The sequence below is a fragment of the Myodes glareolus genome, chromosome 13 (genome assembly GCF_982192425.1).
Source record: "Myodes glareolus chromosome 13, mMyoGla1.1, whole genome shotgun sequence".
Taxonomy (NCBI): Eukaryota; Metazoa; Chordata; class Mammalia; order Rodentia; family Cricetidae; genus Myodes; species Myodes glareolus.
In genome coordinates, this window is record NC_142038.1 from 9,436,480 (window position 1) to 9,445,398 (window position 8,919).

An 8,919-nucleotide genomic window follows, 5' to 3' on the forward strand; every position below is an offset into this window, starting at 1 on the left:
TTGTCATACAAGTCTTCCACTAAGTGTCAGTGCAGTGCTCAAGCACGAATGAGATCTCTATATTACCTTTCCTGTCTTCCTCACACAAGATTCAGGGAATATTGCAGAAGTGGAGACTGAAAGATTGAAAGAGCCACAGGCCAAGGACTACTGGACTTGGCAGAATAGCTACACGCATGAGCTCAGAACAAATAAGATTACCTGCAGAAGACATGCACAATATCAAGCAATTCAACATTCTAGCATAGAAGGGAAAGAAGTTCGTGAGTCTCTACCCCTAGCTGAGGTATTATTAACTACTGATGACTTCTGAAAGAGGGAGTACAGTTTCCTGTAACAGTATGGTGGCAGTAGATTAAACAGGCTCCAGTGGATCGCCATGGACAGCTCAAATTAGACTTTGTGAGTTATTTAAAAATGGAAAATAATAGTAACTGGAATTGGGGTGTGGGAAGGTGGAAAGTTGTGGGAAGGAACAGGGTTAGTTTTGATCAAAGTACATTGTAAGAAATTCTAAAAATATAGAAGTTTTTAAAAAACTATATCATATAGGGCTTTTCTTACTTGAAATACTAGAAAATCTTTTTCATTTACCACTATGTTCCCAAGTATTGTTAATGGTAACTCAAGTTGTTATATGTGAATATAAAAGTGAGATGAAGGTTATATACATACTTTGAAAAATGCTTGAGGGGAACCGAACCAAATCATGGCTAATATTGTTATTTGGCTACTAATATATATCGTCTTTGTACTCTTATGAAAGTTAAGTGTTTGCTAAGGCTTTCCTTCCTCCCCAAATATAAAGGGAAATGAGGTGGGAATGAGCCCCTGGGAATGATCTGAAGTTGCTGTTGCATGAGTTGCTGAGTATTTTATGGTCTGTGCTAGGGTCCATGATAAAATGTTAGAACAGTTTATATTAGCTTGCATGGATATCTAAACACCCGCTGGGATTCCCCAGAAACAGCATTCAAAGTTGGATGCTCATAGATGGAATTAAACTTGTTTCAGGATATAAACTTTCATTGGAAAAATAGTTTTGTTAATGGAAATCACAGATGAGTTGGGAAATTTTTGTTTTTCACTAAAGTGCTAAAGAAAAGAGGTGAGAACTGCTTTAAGATAGAAGGAGATGTTGGTCCTTTTAGCAATGCATAATCATTTGCTTAAATTTAATTATATACCAGTTGTAAAGAGCAGTCAAATTCTCTCTTCTCATACAAAATCCTACAACAGCACTTTGGCATGTCTAATGAGAACTCAGAATTCTTTCAAATAAATAAAAATGCATTGGTCAAGGTGTCATTTCAGTAAAATAAATATTCACGTCTATTTATATCCCAGAGAAGATGTTTTCAAAAGCATCACTAATAGGAAACAAATCTTAAGCATTAAGGAAGGTTAAATTAGCAGAGCTCCAGGTCATCATTGCATACCGTTCTGAATATGACAATCAATTAGAAATCCCTCTAAAAGTAACTTCTGCAAGAAATGCCAGCCTTGAACTCCAATAGCACACTTCTAAAACGCATTGGTATTAAGTAGATGTGGCTTGTGAATACTGAAGTCCAAGGAAATGGGTTGTTTCTTCTTCATTTCATCCATTCCCAGCCCAAGCTTCTTCAGGTTGGATGAAGATGCAGATGTGCTGAGCGGTACTCATGAACAATGTTTACTAGCTTGTCTGAGAGGGGCCTTCAGGGTTCAGCTCAAAGGCCTTCAGCTGTAGGCGTCTCATTTGCCTGACAGCATATATTGCTCCTTGGTTAGAAAGATTAATTATTGGAAATGTTTCCCTCAAATTGGGGCAAAATCACTCACCCTGCAGTATCCACCAACTGATCTTTTTCCTGTCTTCTAGCCCAATTCATGATCAAATGCCTCTTTGTTTATTCCATCCACTTCAAATAGTATCCCTTAGTTGGAACAAGCTGGCCCCTTTTGTGTAGAAGAGAGATGCTGGTGCTTCTTTCTGAAGATGGGGCCAGTTCTTCAGGTTCAGTTGCCGCTTCTGAATGACAAATCATTGACTCCTTTGGGCCTTAGGCTGCAAATCATTGTGTGAGAGCTAAGGGTAACTGAGTTCAACATTTCCTTTGTAGTGTGGATTATGTTGAAAACATGTTTGGGAATTCATTTCTTCTACTCTAACATGCACACCAATTACACAGCAATGCCTTTGAGCATTCCCCACAGGAACAGAACACCCATTGTTGTCATATTTATAGGATTTTCTTTAGCGATTAGTCAATTTTTTTTCAGTTGCCACTACACTGCTTAATGCAGCTGATTGGTTGAGTTTTACAAGTTCAGTGATAAACTGAAGGATTTTATCACTTTATGTATACTGTTTACTCATCTAAACCTAGAGGTTTTCATATCACTGAAAACATCACACTTTTTCTTGTTCAAAATTTGCATTATACTAAAAGTTATTTTAAAATTGGTAAGTTCATGCCAACAAGATGCAATTAAGACCGAAAGAAACAACAAGAGTCAAGGGAGATCTGATTATTTTCTTTAATTTCCTTGAACTGACTTATTCATTATAAGCCACCTGAAAACCTTAAATATAGTAATATCTACTTCAAATATAGGCTAAGGTATAGATTAGAAGTCCGATGACAATAATTTCTTTATAGCAAATGACTCAGGACATCAACTTAATCAGCAGTATTTATGAGGCATTTAAAATATATGTGGCTTTGTTCATCATTTCTAGGGAAACATGATTATTAAATCTGATAACATTTGCATATGTAAACTATTATAATTAGATGAAAACGTTCTCCTTCTAACTCTAAAGGGCATTTGCCAGATGTATTAAGGAAGATTAAATTGTCATGTGCAGGTTACTGTATAAGATATATGCAAATTAAAATGCTCAGGGTTTTATTTTGAATGTATCAAGGAGCTGACTGCTGATACCTAGTGTGGATCACACTAATTGGACACAGTAATTGAAAAAAAATTGTTAATAGTATAAAGAAAACCCAAGTGAGAAAACTAACAGTAAGCTAAAGAAATTTGAAGAATTGAGGTCTTGGAAGTAGCACATGAGAATTGTAGGGCTCAGTATGTGCTCATTACCAACATGTAATCCCAGTATTGAAGGGCTACAGTGGAATGATCTTGGGTTCAAGACTGGTGTGAAGAACCCAAGTACCCCAGAAGACACTGCCTTAAAGATAAAAAACAGAAGCAGCAATAAAAGTGGTTCAAACAAACCACAAGAACTCAGGTGTACATGTAGTACTAGGTGGTACACACTATAAATGCAAAAGAATATGGATGAACATCAGGTACAGAAGTAGAAATGAGGTAGATTTTCAGTCCTAGAATTCAACCTGAGTAGTATAAAAGAGAACGAGAAGGAAAGCAGAAAGAATCAGTCACACCCCATACTAAGAGGGTTTCTATTGCAGAAAAGCAAAACAAATACTTCCAGGACCAGCACGAGAAATTGAACTAAATGAGAAATAATTGTGGAACCTTAGTGAAATAAGGCCTCTGCTGGAGGAGCAGGAATTACAAAGTCTGTGTGTGTCAGTTCCAATTAGACTCAACTGCATGTGATAAAAGAGCCCAGAAAAAGTAGTTTAAATATAATCAAATTTGATTCTTCAGAATTTTAAAGCTGCAATATAGAAAATTATAAATCATATGGGCAATCTGCAGTTACCAGTTTGTTCCAACTTACCTGCATTAGAAGACTCTTGTCTCAAATGGCTACTAGAGTGTTAACCAGCATGGAAGCATCTCTACGAGAAAGTCAGAGGAGAGTAGTTCTGTATTCAAAGGCTCTTTCTCAAAACTACGTAAAATATGTCTGACTCCATTTCATTAGCTGCCATTACTCGGTAACACATTTTCATGCAAACCAAGGAATATCTTCACATAAATTCAAGGGGAATGAATATTAAAAGGCAGTTGATTTCTCTTATTCATTATTATATATGAATGTTATAACATAACTGTAACATTTCTTGAGTGCTCATTATATGCCAAAATCCTGCATAAAATCTCTTAAAAGTTTATCATTTCACAATGATCCTGAATTGATATCTCCCCAACTTCATAAATCAGTAACACAAGACAAAGAACTTTAACTGCACTTCAAAGTCATTGACTTGGAAAAGAGAAGTGACTAAAATTTGAGTCTTCCATGCTTCAGAGACTCCAAGTTGATCTCTACACAACTACATCCTTGATCAACTGGAAGCAAAAGACGTCCCCCAAAAGCCACCTTTCATAATTAAGGCAATACTTTTTTCTTTAAAAAGAAGTTTATAAATGTGCTCCCACTAACCTGAGGGATAATTTAACAGTGGAATCATTCCAGAATCTGTAAGTAAACAGGCATGCATGAAAAGAAATAATAAAAGACAGATGTCTAATCAACTCTGGAGAGAAACAATTAACGATGGGGAAGGTATACAAAAATAAATAAGAAAGAAGGGAGGGGAAACTGGAAAACATTAAAAGAAAAGAAGTCATTAAAATATTAGAAGAGATTCAATGGATCAAAAAGATGAGAGAATGTGGAAGAGGAAAAGGACACTAAGCGGAAGGAAAATGAAGCTGTGCACAGCTGTGCATATACCTTCTGGTCACGCTCTGTCACTGTCTGATGGTGAGAGATGATATTCCATCTCAGACAATGAGTGAGTTTGCATAGATCACAGAAAGTTTTAAAATGGAATTGGATGTTATGACTCATTGCAAGAGAGAAATTCCAAACATTTTGTTTCTTAAGGAAATGAACATTCAGCTCCTCAGTCTTATGACCAATCTGTCTACAGAGACTGACTCGTCAGTTGATACACAATTGGGGGGCAAGAAAGACAGATATGGAGTAATTCTACGTTTACCTCATGCAATATCTGTAATAATCACTTTGGTATACAGCTACAGGTCCAATTTTGTTTGATGATTTAATTTGCATCAACACACATAAACAGGTAATACATAGGCTTCGATGGTAATGGCTGTGGGCAGAATAAAACTCTTAGATAAATTTCATACTTCTGATGCCTAGACCTTAGGCACAGTAGCTGCAACACTTTAGTCCATGAGATTGATAATAGCCAACCATCATACACAGAAATATTAGGAATTAGGGCTATACAGCTTCCTGATAATGTTTTGTTATATGTTATTTCAAAGAACTTAGAAATAATTATAGGAGACGATGAGAATAGCCAAGTCACCATATGGCGCTCTCCACTTCAGCGTGAGGGAGATTTAGGCAAAAACCTCTGCTTTTAAGACTTACTATTGTGGATCCACCAGGAAATATTTTCATACTATCTCATTTTTCTTCAGCATCTTAATGAAACAATATAAGTACAGTTTCTATTCAGAATCTAAGCCAAACTTTCTTAAAGTAGAGAAATAAAGAACCTCTGCACTCAATATCAAATGTTGTGTCTTCAATAGTAGACATATATTCAATAATAATAAAGTTGAGAATGTACCCAGCGCTAAAACTGATTTTAGTCTGATGGCAAAATGCTTGATATGTTGCAAAGTTTTGCTGTTTAAAGTCTCGTGGTCTGACCCATGTGTTAGTACATGGAGATAAGGAAAAGTCTCGTGGTCTGACCCATGTGTTAGTACATGGAGATAAGGATCTGGAACATATGGAAGGCATTGAAGAACAATAGAAGGTTAGAAATCTCTCTGTGTGACCGGGTAAAATTAAATAGAATGATATGTAGGAATAAAATAGAATAATATGTTACACGCTCCGTTGTTGCAAGCTGTAAACAGACTATCAACTCAAGGTGAGTGAGCCATTGAAGAAATGAAGGAATTTTAGCAGTCATATAACAGAAACAAAGCAAAAAAAGAAGAAGAAATAAAAGGAGTGTTAACAAAGAAACTAACACAAGAAACTGTAGAACATATACAAATTAATGGAATTGGAATAGCACACGACTGAATTATGAGTCAATAAAGAAATAAAAGAATTTAAAATTCTTTCTAAAGCTTAATGTCTCTCCATTTCTTCAATGATGCATTCAAGAAGTTTTTGCTAAAATTATGAATAAGCATACAAGAGTATCCCTCACTTCCATGTGATTCATTGTAATGCTTAAAATCTTAGGAGAGCAACAACAAATATAGGTAAATAAAATGAATATGAACAGACAAGGAAAGTGTTAAAGTATTCCTACATGGGACTGGGGAGATGCCTCAAAGGGTAAACTTGCCTATCACCAATACTGAAAATACTGACGATCTGAGTCTGATCCCCAGAATCCACATACAGTTGAAGAAGAAAATGGACTTCCAAATGTATATATACCACCAAATATATACCATGGTATTCCTGGACACACACACACAAACACAAACACACACACACACACACAAATAAACAAATAAATAAAATGAGAAATTTTCCTATATAGCATGTATTATCATGTTCTTAATTGCTGTGCCAAATTAAGTGACCCAAAAAGCTTAAAGAGAAAGAGATCTATTTTGTTTCTCAGTTCGAGAGTATAGACCATTAGGTTGAGCCAAGCATGCAACAGGTGCTTATAGAAGCCAATCACAATGTGTTCAAAATCAGTAAGAAGTGGCTACTAATGTCCTCTCCCTCCTTCCTTACTTGATCCTGCAATAAAGTAGGCTTTTCCTCCTCCACAACTTAATCCAGAAAATCATCACATACATGCCCAGATATTTGCCTTCTAGGCAATATTCCAAATTGTTAATAAATATAAAACACTACATACAAGTAACACACTGAGAAAGAAAATTTCAAAACCACATTAACAACTGTTAAAAAAATATAAGTAACGAAGACTAGACCTAATAAAGGAAGTTAAAGATCTATACAGTGAAAACTTAAAACACTAATGAGAGAAAATGGAGATGATACTTGAAGATAGAAGGATTCCTGCCCCCATGATCATGGCTTAGGGGAATTATTAGCTGTGAAAATGGCTGTAATACTCAAAACAACATACCAATTGAATGAAACACCTATCAAAATTCCAATACCGCTCTTCACAGAAATTGGAAAATCCATATTAAAATTTATAGGAAAGCACAGAAAACTCTGGAATGTCAAAACAACACTAAGACAAAAAAAAAGTCAATGTTAGAGGAATCACCTTACCAGATTTCAATTGTTTTACAGAGCTTTTGCAAGGGAAGCGGCATGGTGCTAGCACAGACAGACACACAGATCAAAACAGCCATCTAGAGTACTCAGAAGCAATCCTTTACAGCCATAGCCACATGATTTTTGACAAAGATGCCAAAAAATGTACAGTGGAGAAGGCAGCCTCTTCAACAGATAGTCACACCAAAATGGGATATCTTCACAAAGAAGAATGGAATTAGATCCATGCCTCCCTTCCTATACAAAAATCAATTCCAAAAGGATCAAAGATCTTAATGTAACACCTGAAGCCTAAAACTGATAGAGGGAAAAGTTGGGAAAACATTAAAGCTATTGACGTAGATAAGTACTATTTGGGACCCCATCACTTAGATTATATCGCCAAGAGCTGACAAATGAGACTTTATGAAATCAAACGAGTCTTTCACTCAAGGAAAAAAAAATAACAGCTGAGTGAAGGGACAGCTTACAGAATTGGAGAAAATATCTGATATCTATCTATCTGACAGAAGATTAATACCTAGAATATAAAAGAAGCAAAAAATATAAATAATAGGAAATCAAACAAACAAATCAATAAATGGGTAATGAAATTGGCAGAGAGCTCTCAAAAGCACAAATGATCAGTAAATATTTTAAAAGATTCAAAATCACCTTTCAGAAGGCAAATTAAGATAAAAACTATACTGCGTGGCAATCAATGTTAGTAGCAATGGCCTATAATGTCTTGATACTATCTTGTGTAGAATCCAAAATAAAAAAAAACTGTTTTCAATAAAAAAACCCCCTGTTATTTAGCTTCTCTAGGATCACGAATAATAGGCTCAAAGACCTTTAATTGTGGCTAGAATCCACTTATGAGTGAATACATACCATATTCCTCTTTTTGGGTCTGGCTTACCTCACTCAGTAAAGCGTTTTCTGTGTCCATCCATTTGCATGCAAAATTCAAGATGTCATTGTTTTTTACCGCTGAGTAAAACTCTAATGTATATATGTTCTACACCTTCTTTAACCATTCTTCTATTGAGGGGCACCTAGGTTGTTTCCAGGTTCTGGCTATTACAAATAGTGCTGAAAATCATGTAGTTATCCTCCTGGAGATTGGAAATAGACAAGAGGGCCAGGTAACCTCGGGTGCATGGGGGGGTGGGAGGGTTGTTGGAAGGGGAGAGGGTTAGAGAGAAGGGAGTAGGGGAGGAATGGGGAAAGCTCGGGGGACTGGGAGGGGGGGAGGGAGGAAGGATGGATATGGGATCAGGGAAGAATATATCTCAACTTAAGGGAGTCATTTTAGGGTTTACAAGAGATTTGATTATAAATGGGATCCCAGGTCCAAGGAGAGATCCCCAGATTGTTCTCTGGACAGAGGAGAGGGTGCCTGAACCGGCCTTGGCCCACAACCATACTGATGAATATTTTGCTTATCACCATAGAACCTTCATCTGGCAATGGATGGAGATGGAGACAGAGACCCACACTGGAACACTGGACTTAACTCCCTAGGTCCAAACGAGAAACAGAAGGAAAGAGAACGTGAGCAAGGAAGGCAAGATCAGAGGGAACCCTCATCCGACGATGGATGGCGATACAGATGGAGACCCACACTGGAGCACCGGACTGAGCCCCCCAAGGTCCAAATGAGGAGCAGAAGGAGAAAGAACATGAAAAAGGAAATGAGGACCGTGAGGGGTGCAATCACCCACTGATACAAGGGTACTGATCTAATGAGAGTTCACCAAGGCCAGTTGGACTGGGACTGAACGAGCATGTGATCC